The sequence below is a fragment of the Marmota monax genome, unplaced genomic scaffold, assembly GCF_021218885.2.
Source record: "Marmota monax isolate L192 unplaced genomic scaffold, Marmota_monax_Labrador192_F-V1.1 WCK01_AAM20220418_F8-fsc00021, whole genome shotgun sequence".
Classification (NCBI taxonomy): Eukaryota; Metazoa; Chordata; class Mammalia; order Rodentia; family Sciuridae; genus Marmota; species Marmota monax.
This window is the reverse complement of record NW_026695228.1, coordinates 7785442-7807014: the sequence shown is the minus strand read 5'-3', so window position 1 is coordinate 7807014 and position 21573 is coordinate 7785442. Positions and strand designations below refer to the sequence as shown.

Genomic DNA, 21573 nt, shown 5'->3' with positions numbered 1-21573 from the left:
AAGCCCTGGGTTCAATCCCCAGTACCACTAAAGAAACAAACAAACCAACCCCTTTGAAGGAAGCTTATGCAGGATTCTCCTAGAGCTAAGGAATGGAATGGACTGGCTTAGTAGGAAGTGATGTCAAGGGAAGAGAGGAGCCCCTAAGGCTGAAGGAGTCATAGTATTTTGTGGGTTCCATGGGATGACCTATGCTTATCTCCTAGGAAGGGTGTCAGGCAAGTCTAACTCTAAGCAAGCAAAGCAATCAACTCCCTAAAAACTTTGAATAGGGCAACTGGCTAAATACCCCAGAACTATCATTGCCGTTCTCTGATGTGATCTTTGTCCTGACTCTGGTATCTCTGAAGTAGAGGAGAGTTACATATGTTGCCTTCCTTGTAGCGTGGTACCCTAGGGAAGCTGAGGAGTTCCAGGACATGAATCCTGTCCTTTAGTTAAAGAAGTTGAGGAGAGAAAAGTAACCATTCATGACAAAGGTATCTTTTTCTTCAAGATTTTTATTAATGTAAATGTAACATGCATTATGTTCATTGAAAAAAATTCAGAAAATATAGGAAAGTATAATCTATATGTAATTTTAATGGAATTAGTCTATAAATACTATTTGATAACCTATTTTTCCCACCAACAATACATTTTTGGACATCTTTCCATGGTAAGTATCAATCTATGGCCACAGAGTATATTCTTGTACAAATATGTCAAAATAAACTTAATGCCTTTTGGCAAACCTTGTCACAAAATAAAAAATAAATAAGGGTCAAGTGCAGAGATGCATGTCTGCAATCCCAGTGGCTCAAGAGGCTGAGGCAGGAGGATTGCAAATTCAAAGCCAGCCTCAGCAACTTAGCGAGGCCCTGAGTAACTTAATGAGACCCTGTCTCAAAATAAAAAACAAAAAGGGCTGAGGATATGGCTCAGAGGCTAAGTGACCCTGCATTCAATCCCCAGTACCAAAAAAAGCAAAGAAATGTAGACTGCTTACCATATGATTTTTTAATACGGAAATAGTGGTACCACGAACACAGAACTTTGCATATTTATTCAGTGTGTGTGTGTATGTATGTATATATATATATATATATATATGCACATATGTGTGTGTATGTGTATATATATATATATACATACACACACACACATATGTGCATATATATATACATATGTATGTATATATATTTGTACTTGTGTATACATATATGTGTGTGTATGTATGTGTATGTTTATGTGTGTATATGTGTGTATGTGTGTGGGGGGTATATAATTTTTTTTTTTGTACCAGGGATTTTACTCAAGGGCACTTAACCACTGAGCCTCAGTCTCAGCCCTTTTTTTAATTTTTTTTTCTGGGGAAAACACTTTATTGTGGTGTTTTGAAGTTCTTAGCATCTTCACAGCATGTAGGAATCAAAAGTGTGACTAATGGAAGCAGCAGAACACAAGTTTTTGAAGTCTGACCAACTTCACTTCAATATCAGTATTAGACAGATACCAACACTTCAGTATCTATCGACAGTCCCATAGAACTTAAAAACTTAAACACAGAAGGACTGCGGGCCTCCCTCACTTACCCACTGAATTCTACAAACATTTCTGAACAGAACAATTATACAAGAGTCCAGGCAGCCTAGGGGGGTGCTGTACTGCTTCTTGGGTTTTTATTAAAGCCAGAGTTTATTTTATTGAAGAAATGCTGAGTTAGACTTAGAGATGGCTGTTTCCTCTTTCACAGACAGGGCAAGAGAGCCTGAGAAAGGTCACATGGGCCGTCCTGGGCAGACCAGCCCCGCCCTCCAGGCCTCCATCCCTGCTGCCCTCTTCAAGGCTTCCACTCTGCAGCACTGGTAGTTCCCCACATTGCAGGGCACATGGTCCTCAGGCTGCGAGGGGCTGCTCCCTAAGGCTGTATGGCATGTCCACACAGAAGCTAAGCATAGAGCAGGTTCCAGGTGCACAGCTGTGCACAGGACACTGGAGATGGCCCGGAGAGCCCTGCCCATCTGCTCCATGGCATGCTGCAGGAGGGCAGCAAGGCACACTGTGGCACAAGGTCTTGTAAATGCGCGGTCAGGTCAGCACAGTGCTGTTTGAAGCTCAACAGCAGGAGAGTGGCCACCTCCAGGCCTCTACACCTGCCACGAGTGGCTCTAGGCCAGGCTGACTCGTGAGCAGCCAGTGAGAGGGCGTTAAACTCAGGCTGCAGCTTGCAAAAGAGATGAGGGTTCCAGGAGTGGGCTTTGCTTCCACTAGAGGATGGCTGTAAGAAGGGCCAGACCCTGGGCACTGTGGGACTGCAGACAGGTGAAAGGGACAAGTGCATTTGATTTTAAATTTGTAATTCACCACTCAAAAAGGAAAATGGAAAAATGTCTTTTTAAATAAAATATATTAAAAGTACGGAACTTCTCAGGAAGTTGAAATAGCATTGTTAAAAGGACAACAGTCTGATCTTGCTGGAGTCATGCCCACACACGCCACCACTGCAGACTGCAACCGGGCCTTAAATATAAAATGGGTTTCGATAAACATCCTGAGAGAACAAATATCCAAACCAGAGAGACAGCACAACCCCAGGAGGAACAGCGCTGGGTCCCTAGGTGAGCCTGCATCCTGGCACTGGCCATCTGACATGCACATAACCACATCATCCCAGGACAGACACGGCTCTATACTGTGATCACAATGTGACTGGGGTGCGATTTGGTAACTGCTGATGTTCACCTTGAACCTGCATCAGATAGCAATCTCCTAAAGCAGCAGCTACACCAAGCATGCCGACCCCTGCACGAGACTGGCAGCAAAGCACACAGCACCACCCTAGTGTGCCCTGCAGGATGTAGGCTGGCTCTGGATCTAGCTTCACCTTCAGGTGTGTTTTCACCTGTGAGCACTGGCCATGTGTAATCCACAAAGTCATCGATGAGGACAGGCCATGCTCCTTCTTCATCATAGTTAGACATATCATCTGCAATCATGTTTCCAAAATCTAGCAGAAGGTTCCAAGTGTCCCATGGAATTGATCTTTTGTGATGTTCCAGCAGGAATGTGTTGTTCCAAAGATCTAAAAATTTAAACCTTCCCCAAAACACTAATTTCCAATATGCAACAGCCATTTCTAAATCTAGGGGACTCGCAGGGTAATGCTAAGTTGATTATCTCGTCCTGTTCATAAGCCTACATCCTCACCACTTAGGAAGAACCCTAAGTGAGGTCTACATTCTACTAGTCTTACTGAGGACAAGCTCTCCCATTGGGAAATGGAGCTGAACCTAGGCTCTTTTGCCCAGGGTTCTTAGCAAAGGTGAAGGTAAACTGGTAGAAGTCCTTGAACTTCACGGAGTCCTGCAGCTCTTGCTCTAGGCTGGGCAGAAAGGTTTTCAGCTTCTCGGTGCTGTCACACCCCAGCTCTGTCATGTGTCCATGAATTCCTTCCTGCTGAATTCACACTGAGTGGCAGCCCTGAACTTCCATGCTATGACCAGAACGCTGATGCTGGTGGGGTCCAGCCTCAGATCGTCATAGAATTGCTGAATCTCATTAATCCCAATTCTGTCTCCATCTTACGGGTCATGCTTGCTGGCTCCGCAGCACCCCCTTTTTAAAAAAAAAAAAAATTGAAACAGGGTCTCACTAAGTTGCTTAGGGGCTTGCTAAGTTGCTGAGGCTGGCCTTGAACTTGTGACCTTCCTGCCTCAGCCTCCCAAGTCACTGTGATTACAGGCATGTACCATCATACCCAAATTATTCAATTATATTCTTAGGACATTTTTCACTTTGAGACAGGGTCTTCCTAAGTTGCTTAGGGCCTTGCTAAGTTGCTGAGGCTGGCCTCAAACTTAGGATCCTCCTGGCTCAGCTCCCCAAGTCATTGGGATTTAAATATAACATTTTTCAATTCAGTAAATGCATTTCTTACTCAAAACTGTAAGGAACTTCCAAGTGTTCCCTACCTATAAAGGTAGAAACTTCAAAACGTTTCTAAAATGGGCTGAAGTTGTAACTCAGTGGTAGAGCGCTTGTCTCCTATGTGTGAGGCACTGGGTTCGATTCCCAGCACCACATATAAATAAGCAAATAAAATAAAAATCCATCAACAACTAAAAATATATATTTTTAAAAAGTTTCTAAAACAATAACAGTCCATCAAACAGCCGCATAGGTTTAAATATACACAATCATCAGACAAAAAGCTTTATTAAAGAAAAAAACATAATAATAACTTCTACCATCTAATTATTTAGAACTATACTGCCATTATGTGTCACTCCATGTTAGCTGTAATAAAACTATAATACTTGTAACTTAGTATCAATTTGACATTGACTCACTCCAAAGTGATCTTTGTCCGAACTGTAAAAAGAGCTTTGTTATGATGTGAACCAAGGGAAGGACTCCAAAGCCAAAAATTACCATAATTTGTTCTTCCATTTTTGAACATATATGTATGTAGAAAATAAGTCAGTCTTTAGGCCAAATAAATCTGAAAATTATAACCATTGAAGTTTCTTTAATGTCCCATAAATTATTTTAAAAACTGCCTCAGATTTGACATAATCACATTAATTAAACATGCTCTAGAATAGAGATTAAGTTTTTACTCTTCCTTAAATAAGCATGGTCATTTAAAGAATATAGAATGATGTATTATAATCACTGTAAGGGAGAGCAGTGAAAAACTAGGAAAACTACATAGCTTTTACTTAGATTTTTTGGGATATGTCAATCCAATTTAATGAATAACTCAGTTACTTAATGAGCTCACCTTAGACAGAAGTGTATACGATCTTTAAACTTCTTCAGTATCTCAAAAAAAGATATAATTCATTATTGAAACGAAATTCATATAACATAAAGTTCACTATTTTAAGGGTGCCAACAGTGGTGTTTGGTATATTCACAAGTTGGGCAATCATCATTACTCTCTAATTCCAGAATGTTTAAATCTCCTCAAAATGAAATTCCACACCTTTGAACCATCTCTCTCAATTCCCTTTTCTGCTATTCTTTCCCTGTCAAACACTAAACTACTGTTTCTCTCTATGGATTTGAGTGGACATTTCATATAAATGCAATCATACAATATGTGATCTTAAAAATAACAACTTACTATATAATTCACACACTTAAAGTATACAATTCAACAATTTTTTTTTAAAGAGAGAGAGAATTTTAATATTTATTTTTTAGTTTTTCAGCGGACACAACATCTTTGTATGTGGTGCTGAGCATCGAACCCGGGCCACACGCATGCCAGGTGAGCGCGCTACCGCTTGAGCCACATCCCCAGCCCTCAACAATTTTTAATAAATGTGCAATCATCATTGCAAACAATTTTAGAACATTTTCATCACCCCCTAAAAAGCCCTGTAGTTTTTAGCTACCACTCTCTGATCCTTCCACTCCTCCCCAGCCCTGAAAAATGAGTAATCAGCTTTCTGGCCAGGCAGTGGCACACGCTTGTAATCTCAGGAGGATGGTAAATTCAAGGCCAGCCTCAGCAACTTTTTTTTTTTAGTTGTAGCTGAAACAATATCTTTATTTTATTTTTTTATATTTATTTTTTAGTTATAGGTGGACACAACGTCTTTATTTTATAATTATGTGGTGCTGAGGATCCAACCCAGTGCCTCATGCATGCGAGGCGAGTGCTCTACCTTTGAGCCACAATCCCAGCCCCTCATTATTTTGTTTTTATGTGGTGCTGAGGATTGAACCCAGGGTCCCTCACGTGCTAGGTAGGTGAGCACTCTACCACTGAGCCACAACCCCAGCCCCCACAGCCTCAGCAACTTAATAAGGTCCTAAGGAACTTAGTGAGACCTTGTCTCAAAATAAAAGATTAAAGAAAGGGGCTGGGAATGTGGCTCAATGGTTAAGCACCCTTTCATTCAATCCCCAGGAGTAAAAATAAAAAAATAATAATTAGCTTTCTATAGACAGAAATGTCTCTTCTGGACATTTCATATAAGCAGAATCATACAATACGTGGTCTTTTGTGACTAGCTCATATTTTCAGCACTTGTTAATATCTGACATTTTGATTTTATTCATCCTAGTACAGGTGAAGTAGTATCTTGTGGTTTGAATTTGCATTTTCCTAATGACTGATTGTGCTGAACATTTTTTCATGTACTATTGATCATTTGTATGTCTACACTTAAGGAGCTCATTTTCTCCAATTTTCTTCCTTTCTTTTCCTTCCTGATTCCTTTGACAACTTTTTTTTTTAATATTTATTTTTTAGTTGTAGTTGGACACAGTACCTTTATTTTATTTATTTTTATGTGGTGCTGAGGATCGAACCCAGGGCCTCACACGTGCTAAGTGAGTGCTCTACCACTGAGCCACAATCCCAGTCCCCTTTGATAACTTAATAAATTGCTTCACTTCATTTGTAAGGTGCTATTCCAGCCTGAAGACTTCTGGTTTCTATTTTTGAGATCTGGGAGTTTCTCTTTCTAAATTATACTCTGGAAAATTTCCTGGTCATTTTGGGACTCTCCTACTCACTATGAAAACAAAAACATTTTAAACTGAAAACATTATCTGCCTAATGGGGTTTAAGTAAAATGTAACTGGTAAAACCAGAGGCTCCTTTTATTAAAAGAAGTGATGCATGATTACAGCAATTCTAAGGAAAAGAATTCAAATTTACATCCATCAATCATGGTATAGGTGTGCCTCTGACATGTTTTCACATGTCTTAGGCATATTTTACATGTGCACATCATTTCATGCTCACTCCACCCATCCCAGAGACTGTAGAATCAAGGTCTGTTTCAGATATAACTGTGATTTGGATAAGGGACAGAAATGGGAGTACATATGAATTTTCAAATGCCAAGACCCACTATTTCATTTACCTGCCTCCTTTATTTTTAAGATTAACCAGTAATAATATGACTATTTAATGAATCTGTCAAAAAGAACCTGGAACATTGCTTAGTCTGTTCTCTTGCTTCAGGGACAGATCTGTACCTGATTCAACTGAGAAATTAATCCTTAGGCAATAACATTCCAACCACCCTTGGTAATTCTTTGCATTGGGACCCATCCCTAAAAGACAAAAGTTTCCTTGTGCCCTTGTGCCAACCCAGAACTTACTTAGATTAGAAAACAAGATAGGACATAAGTGAACAAAAATATTAATGACTGATAAAGAAAATGAGAATGAGCCACATCCCTAGCTCTTTTTATTTTTTATTTTGAGATAGGGTCTCACTAAGTTGCTTAGGGCCTCGTTAAGTTGCTGAGGTTGGCTTTGAACTTGTGATCATCCTGCCTCAGCCTCCCAAACCACTGGGATTAAAGGCATGTACCACTGCACCCAGCTGAGAATGATTTTTTGAAATGAGAACAGAATTTTTAATTTTTAAAATTATTTATTTACTTATTGGTACTGAGGATTGAATTCAGGAGCATTCTATCACTGAGTTACATCCCCAGCTCTTTTTAAATTTGTTACTTTGAGACAGGGTCTTTCTGAGTTGCCCAGGTTGATCTCAAATTTGTGATCTTCCTGCCTCAGCCTCCTGAGTTGCTGGTGTGTGCCACCATGACTGGCAAGAATAAGATTTTCTGAAAAGTTAGATAATTGGATTTTCTGTTAATTATGGTAAATTAACCACATTTCTCTTCTACACCCTGAAATCTCACTAAATAATTATAGTTGAATTTTAAATAGCTTTATTGAGGTACACTTGATATGTAATAAACTTTCAAAGCGTACCATATTGTAAGTACATGGGTGTATATACACAATACACCACTATATATCTATCTTTTGGGAATGACAAAAGTCTCCTTGTACCCTTTTGTAACATTGCTTTCTATCTCTTTCCTACCCTCTCCAAGATAACCACTGCCCTGCTCTCTGGTCAATATATATTAATTTATACCTTAGAATTTTGTGAAAATTAAATCATAAGTCTATAATCTTTTATGCCCTGCTTCTTTGACTCAGCATAATTATTTTAGAGGTACACAAGGTAGAGCATATCAACAATCCACTGTTTTTCATTGTGGAGTAATATTTCATAGTATGGATTTACTACACTCTGTTTATCCATTATTTGTTGGTAGATATTTGTGTTATTTACATGTTTTGTAATTACATAAAGTTTCTGTGCACATTTTTATAGAAATCTTTGTTATGTACTTTCTTTGAATATATACTTTCATCTCCCCTGATGGACTGGGATGGCAGGACCATATAGAAGGTATGTGTTTGACTTCTAAGAAATTGCCTAGTTAGTTTGGAGAAAGTTAATAACACCAAGATGAAATCATTCTTATCAGACCCAGACAAAATTCAAGCTGAGAAATAATGAAGTGTGAGGGCTAATGCCTGACTGTTTCAGATAAGTACTTTTTTTTTTTTAATTTTTTATTGTGGGTTGTTCAAAACATTACAAATTTCTTGACATATCATATTCCACACTTTGATTCAAGTGGGTTATGAACTCCCACCTTCACCCCATACACAGATTGCAGATTCACATCAGTTACACATCCATTGATTTACAAATTGCCATACTAGTGTCTGTTGTGCTCTGCTGCCTTTCCCATCATCCCCCCTCCCCCCTCCCCACCTCTCCCCTCCCCTCCCCTCCTCTCTCTCTACCCCCTCCACTGTATAACCCTGAGGGTCTCCTTCCATTACCGTGCAATTTCCCTTCTCTCTCCCTTTCCCTCCCACCTCTCATCAGATAAGTACTTTTTCAAGGATATTCTAACGACCCACAAGAAATTCCTTCTCATTGTACAAGCACCCCATGCTTTACATGCTTCACACATATGCACAGATTTAACAAAGTCTATCTTTAACATTCTTAAAGACTACAACAATTTAGACAAGATGCTTTTTTTAAAAAAAAATTTTGTAGTTGTAGATGGACAGCATACCTTTATTTTATTTGTTTATTTTTATATGGTGCTGAGGATCAAACCCAGTGCCTAATATATGTGAGGCAAGCACTCTGCCACAGAGCTACAGCCCCAGCCCTAGACAAGATGCTTTTGACAGATCAATTGCCCAGTAATAGCACTTCTACCAATGAACTGACACCAACTCCTGAGTGGGGTCTCCAAAACCAAGAACCCTGTATCCATGTAACTTATGTAAAATTTTCTTTTTGCCTTTAGAAACATCTTGCTTCAGCCTCCTTGAATATGTCCATAATTCACAGTGGCATGAGTATTCCCATTCAATGTTCTGTCATTCCCAAACAAATATTTATTCTTTGGAAAATCTCTGATTGTTAATTAGATTGACAGTTTCTAAAGTGGATAGTATACTTCACATTACCAGAAGTGCAGGAAAATATTGCTTTTTTCACTTTGTTGCTAATAGTTAGCATTGTTAGTCTTTTATCCATTTTGATAGGTGTGCCTGCTAATTCATTTTTATTTTAATTTTCTTAAGGACTAATGATATTGAGCATCTTTTCATTAATATATCTTCTTTGGTGAACTGTTCACAGCTTTTGCCCATATTTTAATTGTGGTATTTAATTGTTCTCAACAAATTCTAGATATAACCTTTAATTATAATTGTACTTTGCAAATATTTTATTTGAATCTGTGGTTTGGGTTTCCATTCTTTTAACAGTGTTTTATTTTGTTTTGTTTCTTGTGTGTTTGTGTGTGGTACTGGGCATCTAAACTAGGGCTTTATTCATGCTAGGCCATTTTACTCAGGCTCATACCACTGAGACCTATCCCCAATCTTTTTAACTTTTAATTTTGAGACAGGGAGCCAGGTATGGTGGTGCATGCCTATAATCCCAGTGACTGCCCAGGCTAAGGCAGGAGAAGTGCAAATTGGAGGCCAGTCTCAGCAAGTAAGCAAGGCCCTCTGCCATTTAGTGAGACTCTGTTTCAAGATTAAAAAAAGAAGAAGAAAAAGAAGGAGGAGGAGGAGGAGGAGGAACAGGAGAAGGAGAGAAAGAAGGAAGAAAGGAAGGAAGGAAGGAAGGAAGGAAGGGAGGGAGGGAGGAAAGAAGGAAGAAAGGAAGGAAAGAAAAAAAGAGAGAAAGAAAGAAAGGAAGGAAGGAAGGAAGGAAGGAAGAAAGAATGAAAGAAAGAAAGAAAGAAAGAAAGAAAGAAAGAAAGAAAGAAAGAAAGAAAGAAAGAAAGAAAGAAAGAAAGAAAGAAAAAATAAAAGTCTGGAGATATAGCTTGGTGATAAGTTCCCCTGGCTTCGATCTCCAGTACCCTCCCACCCACCCAAATTTTCTTTTGAGACAGGGTCTCGCTAAATTGCCCAGGCTGCTCTCCAATTTGTAATCCTACTGCCTCCGCCTCTTGAGTAGCTGGGATTACCCACCCATTTGTTTTGGAATTATTTCTGCATGATTGTTTACTTATGTTAACCTTAACATCATGGCCCTTAGAAACCTAAAATTAGTAATAAAAATATACCCTAAATACTACCTCTAAGACTATCTTAGCTATTCTAGACATTTGTCAACATCACTTGTCTGAACTGGCCTAATTCTAAACTTTTAAAATGGGCATTTAGTAAATATTTCAGAACTTGTCAGATATTCTTTTTTTCTCCATGGCAGTGCTTCTCAACCTTGACTGCACATGAGAACCATTAAGGAATCTTCTAGAATTCCATTCACTAGGCCACATTTCAGACCAGTTATAACTACCATCTTTGGAGGTGGTAACCTGTTGGTATTGTTAAAACTCCCTTAGTGGGGCTGGGTTTGTGGCTCAGTGGTAGAGAGTTTGCCTAGCACGCATGAGGCACTGGGTTCAATCCTCAGCACTACATTAAAAAAAAAAAAATGGAATAGAGATATTGGGTATCTACCTACAACTAAAAAGTAAATATGAAAAAAAAAAAAAAAGCTCCCTTAGTGATTTCAGTGTGCTGCCAAGGTTGAGAACTACTGCTCTGTGGAAAATCACAATGAACAGCACTCAGATACTGCCACATTGGTCGTACTGATGGTATCTTAAGTAACCTTAAATAATCTCATTTCTCCACAGGACATGGTGGTGCATGCTTATAATGCCAGCAGCTAGGGAGGCTGAGGTAGGAGGATCTGGAATTCAAAGCCAGCCTTCGCAAATTAGAGAGGCACAAAGCAACTTAGCAAGACCCTTTCTCTAATTAAATACACATATATTAACGGGCTGGTGCTGTGGCCCATTGGTAATGCACTTACTTGCCTGGCCTGTGTGAGGCACTGGGTTTGATTCTCAGCATTACATATAAATAAATAAAAATAAAGGTCTATCAGCAACTAAAAAAATTTTTTAAAAATTATTTCACCTGACTTTCTAGCTTCACAAAAGAGATATATAATTGTGAAGTGCTTTAACTATCAATGCTGGGATAATTTGTGATGGCCATTGTTGGGGATGAGCTATAAATTTTGAGTTGTTCTTGATCAAAAGTTGCTACCATTTATAGATGAATCATCACCACCTAATTGGTATTATTGGAAACTTCAAAATTCATCAATACCTTGGTTATGTTTTATTTACCATGTTAAGTAAGAAGAGTAATAAAGTAATAACTGGAAAAAAACACAGTCAATTTGCAGTCAGTGCATACATGTCTTTCAATATACATACCTTAAAAAGGGAAGGAGGCTGGGAGTGTATCTCAGTGGTTAGAACGCTTGTCTAGTGTTCATGAGATTCTGGGTTCAATTTTCCACACCACAAAGGGGGGGGGGGTGGCAATAAAATGTATATCAGGAAACTTTACATGCTAATTTTAAAAATCAAAGAAAAATGGAATAAATGCAGAGACAATCCATTTTCACAAATAAGAAAGCTCAATATTGTCAAGATATCAGTTTTCCCATTCTGACCTAGAGAGTCAACATAAACCTAATCAAAACCTTAACATGTTTTGTGTGGAAATCAACAAACCAATTGTAAAATTTATATGGAGAGCCAAATGATCCTGAATAACCAATACAATATTAGAGAAGAGCAAATTTGGAAAACGGACACTACTCAAATTCAAGAACTACTATAAGGGGGTTGGGGTTGTGGCTCAGAGGTAGAGCGCTCACCTACCATGCATGAGGCACGGAGTTCGATCCTCAGCACCACATAAAAATAAAACAAAGATATTGTGTCCAATATAACTAAAAAATAAATATAAATTTTTTAAAAAGAACTACTATAAGGGACTGGGAATGCAGTTCCGTGATAGAGGACTTGCCTAACTTGCCCTGGGTTCAATCTTTAGCAGAAATAAATAAACAAATAGAAAAATGCATTTTTATCAAGTTACAGTAACCAAAACACTTACTGTGTGGTTTTGGCAAAAGAAAAGACAAATAGATTGATGGAGCTGAATAAACATCCCAGAAATAGAGCCACATAAATACAGTCAACTAGTCTGTTGAAGAAGCAAGATTATTATAAGGGAGAAAACAGTCTTTTCAACAAATGATGCTGGAACAACTGGATATCAAAATACAAAAAAAAAATCTAGGCAGACTTTAACCCATAACAGAAAAATGACTCAAAGTGGACCACACCACTAAAAATAAAACACAAAACTATAAAACTCTTAAAGGGTAGCATAGGAGAAAATCCAGATGACCTTGGGGCATCATGATGACATTTTAGATATGACACCAAAGAAATGTTCTATGAAGAGAAAAATTGATAAGCTGGATTTTACTAAAACTTCTGTGAAAGACACTGTCGAGAAAGTGAAACGTCAAACCACAGATTGGGAGAAAATATTTGCAAAAGTCATCTGACAGTCAGGTAAAGTGGTGCATGTCTGTAATCCCAGCAGCGCAGGAGGCTGAAGCAGGACAGCAAGTTCAAGCCCAGTCTCAGCAACGTAGCAAGACACTAAGCAACTTAGTGAGATTCTGCCTCAAAACATTAAATAAAAAGGAATAGGGATAAAAAGAAAGAAAGAAAGAAAAAAGCCATCTGTCAGAGCACTGTTACTCAAACTATACAAAGAATCCTTAAAACTCAACAATAATAAAAGAACAATAGGGATTTGAGGAAATTTGATAGCAAGAAAACAGATAACCCAATTCAAAATGGGAAAGGATGTGAATAGACATTTCTTTAAAGAGGACATACAAGCAACCAGCAAATATTTGAAAAATGGCTCAACATCCTCAGGAAAATGCAAATCAGCAATATGAGGAAATATTATGTTACACCTTAGAATATTATCAAAACATTAAAATTAAATATTGGTGAAAATGCACGGAAAAGAGAATTATTGTACAATGTTAATGGGAATGTAAATTAATGCAACTATTATGAAAAACAGTATGGGGCTTCTCCAGAAAATAGAACTACATATGGCCCAACAATTTCTCTTCTGAGTATATATTCAAAGGAAATAATATCTAAAAAATAATCTTCATTCTCATACTTATTGTAGCATTACTATAAATATATAGTACCAACCTCAGAACTCATGGATAGATGATTGTATAAAGAAAATGTGATACATATATCACAATGTAACATGTAAACATGTATATATGCATACAACATAGAATATTATTCAGCCCTGTTTTTTGCAAAATGTGGATGAACTTGGAAGATATTATGCTAAGTGAAATAAGCCAGGCACAGAAAGATAAATACTGCATGACCTCATGTATATGTGGGATCTAAAAAAAATCATAGAAAAGATTAGAATGTTGTTTTCCAGAGACTGATGGTAGGCAAGGGGAATAGGGAAATGTTGGTCAAAGGATACAAAGATTCAGTTATACAGAATGAATAAATTTTAGAGATCTAATATGCAGCTTAGTGACTTCAGTTAATAATAATTATACTTAAAGTTTGCTAAGAAAGTAAATCTTAAATTTGTTAAGAAGATATCTTAAAAACAAAACAAAGATAACTAAATAGAGGGTCTGGGGCTGTGTCTCAGTGGTAGTGCACTTGCCTGGCATGTGTGAGGCACTGGGTTTGATTCTCAACATCACATAAAAATAAATAAATAAAATAAAGGTCTATTAATAACTAAAAAAAATTTTAAAAACCAAAACTGAGTAGAAAGTAGGCCTTAAGTAACTATTTAAATTTTTCTAAGAAAGTAGATTTTAAATGATCTCACAAAACAAAAAGGTAACTGTGAAGAGACTGAATACATTTAATTAGCTTGATAGTCATTTCACATTGAGTATGTATGTCAAAAAATCACATTGGATACCTTAAATACACACAATTTTTATTTGTCATTTGTACCTCAATTAATCTGGGGGAAATGGACAAAAGATCTGAAAGACACTCAGCTCAGTGGTAGAGCACTTGCCTAGCATGTGTGAGGGCCTGGGTTTGATTCTCAGCACCACATACAAATAAATAAAATAAAGGTCCATTGACAACTAAAAAACTATTTAAAAAAATAACAATAAGACAAACAGCTGGGAATGTAACTCAGTGGTAGAGTGCCTGCCTAGCATACGTGAGGCCCTGGGTTCAATCCCCAGCACTGCTAAATAAATGAAAAAATAAACAAATAAGATAAACACAGATGTCAAATAAACATTTGAAAAGATTCTTCACATCATATGTCATTAGGGAACAGCAGATTAAAACAAGATAGTAATATTTATTACAAAGGTCAAAACACTGATAATACCACATGCTGACAAAGATGTGGAGCAACAGATATTTTCATTCATTGTAAAATGAGACAGCCTCTTTGAAAGACATTCTGGCAGTTTCTTGGAAAATTTAACATATTTTTAGAAAACTATCCAGTAATCGTGGTCCTTGGTATTTACCCAAAGGAGACAAAAACTTAAGTCTACAAAATGCCTACACAATCATGTTTATAGCTGCTTTATTCAAAATTACCAAAACTTGGGGCAGGGGTTGTGGCCCAGTAGCAGAGTGCTTGCCTCACACATGTGAAGAACTGGGTTTGATCCTCAGCACCACATAAAAATAAACAAACAAATTAAAGATATTGTGTCCATGTATAACTAAAAAAATATTTTTTAAAAAGAAAAAGTAATTCCATTTGGGAAAAAAAATTACCAAAACTTGAAAACAACCAAGGTGTTCTTTAGGTGAATGGATGAGTAGTAAACTGTGATACATCCACAAAATGGAATAGTATTCAGCATTAACAAGAATGAACTATCATGCCATGAAAAGACACAGAGGAACCTCAAGTACACAGTAAGTGAAAGAAGTCAATCTGAAAAGGCTACAGGCTCATGATTCCAACTATATGACATTTTAGAAAAGGCAAAACCTTGGAGCCAGTAAACAACAAACAAAGAAGTAAAAAGTCAGCAATTGCCAGGGGTTAGCAGGAAAGAATGATGGATAGGTGACACACATAATATTTTTAAAGCTCTGAAACTGTTCTGTATGGTACCATAGTGTAGATAAATGTCATTATACATTTGTTAAACCATAGAGTGTTCCATACTATGAGTGAACCCTAATATATAAGTATGGTTTTGGGGTGACAATGATTTATAAATGTAGGTTTATTTATTCTCTCTCTCTGCTGAGAACTGGTGATAGATAGGGATGTTGTTAATATGTAGGGTAGTAGATATCTGGGAATTCTCTAATTTTTGTTCAATTTTTTAGTAAACCTAAAACTTCTCTAATAAATAAATAGATAAATAGTTGATTTGTTTTGTTTTGTTTTGCTTACCAGCATCTCCCCAACCTCCTCACCCAGACCTTGCTGGTCAATGAGTACCAAAGTTGTACAGCATGCTGTCTACACAAAATAATACTACATAATATAGTTGAAATTTGCTAAGAAAGTAGATCATAAATGTTTTCAGCACACACATACACACACACATGTAACTATGTAAGGTGTGTTGGGTAATCATTTTGTAATGTATACATATATCAAAATGTCTTCTATACAGTAAGTACACACAATTTTTATTGATTATATTTCAAAAAAGCTCAAGGGGGAAAAATTCCTTTTAAAAGGGTTGGGGATGAAGGGCAGCAAATATGACTGAGTCTCCCCACTGAAGCGTTTCTTTCCTATTGAGAGAACAGGTCTCTACATCAGTCTTTTTAATGAAGGATCGCCTGAACATAAAGCTACATGTCATTCATAAAGCCAGTTTTCAAGTGGCTTGCTCAAATGGCACACCTAGTTGATATATTTACAATCTTCACTTGTTTTCACACGACACGTAATTTTTAATATCAAGGATATAATCTTTCAAGAAAATCATATTGAGAAGATCAATTGCTGAGAATTCAGTACTTTCTCTTTTTTTTCTTAATTGTTATGTTTATTGAAAATACAGACTAGTGGCCCTGTGATTAAGTGTCATTGTGGTTGGGTGCTGACTTCAGAAGACATAATTGACAGGGACTCTTCACAAATACACTCTGAACAGAAGTAAAAAAAATGTACACAGAAGTGACTGACAAGACAGTGCCATTTCAGACATGATCCCTTATAATTAATAAAACTGGAGTCTGATGCTATTTACAATTATACCAGCATTCACGGAGGCCAAGTATGACAGGCAGAGGGCACATTATGGCTACAAACATCTTCTCATACTTCTCAAACAATTGTATATTTTAGCTATGAAGGCCAGTTACCATAGCCCAACTTGTTCTTAAAAAGTAGAATGTCTATGGCCATTAAATCAAAGAGTCTCTTACACCATTCTGGACCCATTCATCTGCAGATAGGAGGAAAAATTGTAAGCGGGTTCTTTATCATGCATGTGATGCCCAATCTTCATATGCTGTCCAGTTCCTTTAAGATAAGTGGAGTGACTCACTGCAGGGTCTCATAGATGAGGAAGTTCCATAAGGAGAAGATCATGGCCTTGCACATCTTCTGCTTCATCTCCTTCGGATCCAGCTTCAGCTCCAGGCTCTTGATCCTGAGCAGGCGCTTTGTCTCATCAGCTTCCAGCTGCAACATCCTCTTCTCCTCTCCTCCAAATTCAAGTCTTTCTTAATAATGAATGATTCTCTGTACACATTACAGACATAAATAGATCACATACTATAGATTTTATTTATAAAACACATGTAGAAGTTATACCTGAAAATGAAGAAATTCAGGGCAGGAAGGTAAGGTTGTGCACACCAATAATCACAGCTACTCAAGAGGTTGAAGCAGAAAGATTGAAAGTTTGAGGCTAGCCTGAGTGAGCAACATAGCTTGATTTTTATCTCAAAATAAAAAATTAAATATAAGGACTGGGCCCAGTACCTCAGGAGGCTGAGGCAGGAGGATCACAAGTTTGAGACTAACCTCAACAACTTAGTGATACCCTAAGCAACTTAGTGAGAACCCATCTCAAAATAAAAAGGGCTGGAGGCTGGACACAGGGGTGCATGCCTATAATCCCAGCAGCTTGGGAGGCTGAGACAAGAGGATCACAAGTTCAAAGCCAGCCTCAGCAATGTCGAGGTGCTAAGCAAGTCAGTGAGACCCTATCTTTAAATAAAAGACACAATAGGTCTGGGGATGTGGCTTAGTGGTTGAGTGCCCCTGAGTTCAATCCCCAGTGCCCCCCAAAAAATAAATAAAATAAATAAAATAAAAAGGGCTGGAGATGTAGCTTAATGGTATGGCATTCCTGGGTTCAATCTGCACCCCACCCCCATCCTGCCACAAACAGGAAGACAGGCCAAATTTCTTTTTACTTTCTTTCCTTTCTTTTTCTTTATTCTCAGTGCTAGAGCTCAAACCCAGGGTCTCACACATGATAGGCAAGTACCCTATCACTGAACTAATTCCCCAGCCCTTAATGATATTTATTATTCTGAATTTTCCACACTTTCAACAGCATTTCTAATATCACATACTAAAAATCATTTTACTCATCTGCTTCATATGGAGTAGAATTCTGTTAAGTCAAATGTGTTTTTTTAAAGACTTTTTTTTCTTTTTAATACCTTTATTTCACTTATTTATTTTTATGTGATGCTGAGGATCGAACCCAGGGTCTTGCACGTGCAAGGCGAATGCTCTACCACTGAGCCAAAACCCCAGCCCCAAGTCAATCATTTTAATGGGACTTTATTATCCAGGACAAGGCAAGGTAGTTTTCTTCATTGGCACTCTGAAGATATCTTCCCTGTTTTAGCAGCCAACATGACAACTGAATGGGATTCCCACTCTCTAGCCTCATGAGTCATAAAAGGCTACGTGGAGAGTGGGAAAAAGTAAAAATGACGTTTCCCATAAAAGTATTATGCAGCATACATAATTTGATTCCATTTTGTAAAAACTAACACAAAATTGAAACATTAAAAACAATAGGTAGGGCTGGGGTTGTGGGTCAGTGTTAGAGCACTTGCCTAGCAAGTGCAAGGCACTGGGTTTGATTCTCAGCATTGCATGCAAATAAATAAATAAAAGAAAGGTACATTAACAACTAAAAAAAATTTTTTTAAATAGTTAACCAGGGTGGGGTTGTGGCTCAGAAGTAGAGCACTAGCCTAGCCTGCATGGGGCACTGGGTTCAATCCTCAGCACCATATAAAGTAAAATACAGACATTGTGTCCACCTATAGCTAAAAAATAAATATTTAAAAAAATTTTTTTTAAAAATAGCTAACCACTTGCTGCATGGTGCCAGACTTTCAGGAATGGAAATGTATGAAGTTCAGTGGTAGAGTACATACTTAGCATGCACCACACCCTGGGTATGATCCAAACAGAACAAGAAAAAAAAATGATAAGTTAATGCTTGCCAGAATTCCAAAACATAGATATCATCATTTCCATTTGATAGATAAAGAAATCAGCACAAAAGTCTTAATTATCTTGTCCAACACCGTATTGAATGTCCCTGGACTATTTCCCTAATTTCATTTGCCTTCTCCTTCCAACTTTGTGTTTGGAAATATGCTATGCCCTCTAACACCCAGCATAGAAAACCCACTTCAAGACCTTTCTGATCACGAAGTTGGGAGCATGCCTTCTCCATCTCCACAAGATAGTGTAATAATTGCATGAATATGTGACATGTGATCTCATACTGTACTATAACTTTTCATGTCTTATCACATCAAGCAGTTCAAACTTCTTGTGAGGGTATGGACTGTATCATACACATAATCATTTAAAGGTGTTTTAATAGATCAAATAATCATATAAATGCTGTTCAGTGCATAACAAAAAATGAATTCCCAGATTGTCTGTCCAACAAAATGGAATACCGAGTATCCTTAGATTGGGTTTTTCCAGAGGCAGAATCTGAGACAAAGTTACAAGTGGAAGAGATTTATTAAGGAAGTGCTACTGGGGCAGATTAGCAAGGGAATGAGGGAAATGGAATAAGGAAAAGGAGATAAACAAACAAGTGTATACATTTACATAAATTTCTAGAGTTGGTCTGATTCTGAAGAGAGCTCTGGAGCAAAAGTTACATCCCTGAGTTCATCCAGTCTTAAAGAGAGATCTGGGCTTCTGTATGCCCTGACCAGTCAGTGGCTGGCTACCAGCTGTCTTGGAGGACTTGAGCTCCCAGTCATCTCCAACCTTCCAACCTGAGATGATTCTATCCAAAGATGCAAGGCAATCCTTCAAAGCAGGTTGGCAGTGTAGACTGAGGAGATTCTGAGGGTGTCTGAGCAGAGTTCCAGTGTATACAATGCACCTGGCAACAGTTTTTTGAGGGCTTCTTTGATTCATTCTGATCAATGTGATCCTGTTGACCCTGTATTTTTGTCTGTTTTTCTTTTCTTCATTTTTGGTCTGTTGGCTAATTTACACCCTACTGGTTTGTGTTGGTTTATACAAAACATAACAAAATTTTTAAAAATTATTCTTAAACCAAAATACCAGAAAATCCAAAGATTTGTATCTAAAAAAAGGAAACCATAAAAGTCCTGGATGAAGGCTTATGGCTGCTTTGGGAAGTAGGAGTTTGAGAAGGTTAAATGGCTCTACAGAAGGAAATGGAAAGAATTTTTTTTTTCTATTGGTTTGTTTTTTCTATTTTGCGAGGGCAAACACAGAGGAAAGAGGAGTGAGTACAGAAACAAGGGATGCAGCCAAATGACTGCTGGGAGCAAGAGTATCTGATGTTTGATTTTAAGATGCTCTAAACATACATTGTACCACCTACTCAAAACCTCCAGTAAATAGGAGTTGGTTTTGGTATGAAAACTAAGGAACGGAATGAAGACAGAGTAAAGATCAAATTGCTGATTACAGAACAAGAATTCAGTCTGAGCCAGAGGACCATGAGACCATGACTCCACAGGGAATACACAGCAGTCTTGGCCAAGGCACTGGGTTTCCTTCTCCCCAAGGCGTGGAATAGGAACACACAAGCCAGTTTATCTAGATCCATCTGATAACTAGGGAAGCTAAAGAGCTTCATACCTTTGAGATGTTTTATAAAATAACATACAATCATATGGGAAAAGATACATGAGTTGGGGAAAAAACACAAAACAAAGAAGAGACAAAGACAAAACCAGAACTTGAGAGTTCAGATTCCTAGTCCAGCCTATACATGATTGTTCCCAATAGCAATTTGCAGTGGTACAGGCCAAGTTGCTGACCAAGTCTGAGGCTTTTCTGAAAACTTTAATAATAAACAGAGCATCTAAAAAATGAGTTCATTTAAATCTTTTCTGTGTCATAGCTGTCTGAGAAGCTGTTCTCCTACTCACACGGCTCAAATCCAAGCTGCTCTATGAACTTGGTAAAACTGCTGGCTAAAATTTCCTTTTCCATGATGCATTAAATTTCTTCCACAATATGCTTTTAAATTTTTAAAGAATTGATTTACTTATTTTCATACTGGGGACTGAATCCAGGGGTGCTATACTCCCAGTCCCCCACCCCCCCTTTTTTAAGTATTTTCTCTAGTAGATGGACACAATGTCTTTTTTTTTTTTTTAAAGAGAGAGTGAGAGATAGAGGTAGAGAGAGAGAATTTTTTGAATATTTATTTTTTTAGTATTTGGCGGACACAACATCTTTGTTTGTATGTGGTGCTGAGGATCGAACCCGGGCCGCGCGCATGCCAGGCAAGCGCGCTACCGCTTGAGCCACATCCCAGCCCCAACAATGTCTTTATTTTATTTTTATGTGATGCTGAGGATGGAACCCAGTACTTCACATGTGCCAGGCAAGTGCTCTGATAACTGAGTCACAACCCTAGCCCACTCCCAGTCTTTTATTTTGAGACAGGGTCTCATCAAGTTGCTGAGTCTGGCCTTGAACTTGCGATCCTTCAGCCTCATCCTCTCGAGTCCCTGGGATTGGGATTACAGGTGAGTGCCCCCAGATCCAGCCTCTCTATTCTTTTTTTTTTTTTAATACAAAATTTTCTTTTGTTTTTGTTTTTGGTATTGGGGATTGAACCTAGAGATGCTTTATCACTGAGTCATATCCCCAGCCCTTTTTATTATTTATTTAAATACAAGTTCTCACTAAGTTGCTTAGGGCCTTGCTAAATTGCTACAACTGACCTCAATCTTGCTTCTTCTTCTTTTTCTGTTTATTTGTTTGTTTAGTCTCTAACTTGCAATCCTTTTGTCTCAGCCTCTTTGAATCACTGGGACTAGGATTATAGGCTTGTGCCACCATGCCTGGCCTTTTTTTTTCTTTTCTTTTTCTTT

General features: G+C 37.8%; 2 pseudogenes; both read right to left on the bottom strand.

Moving 5' to 3' along the window:
- Positions 1–1760: 1760 nt before the first annotated feature.
- LOC124087612 (DCN1-like protein 2) lies at positions 1761–16640 on the bottom strand (annotated as a pseudogene).
- Positions 16641–16714: 74 nt separating this feature from the next.
- Positions 16715–16903, bottom strand: LOC124087611 (mitochondrial import receptor subunit TOM5 homolog; annotated as a pseudogene).
- Between the last annotated feature and the right edge of the window lie 4670 nt (positions 16904–21573).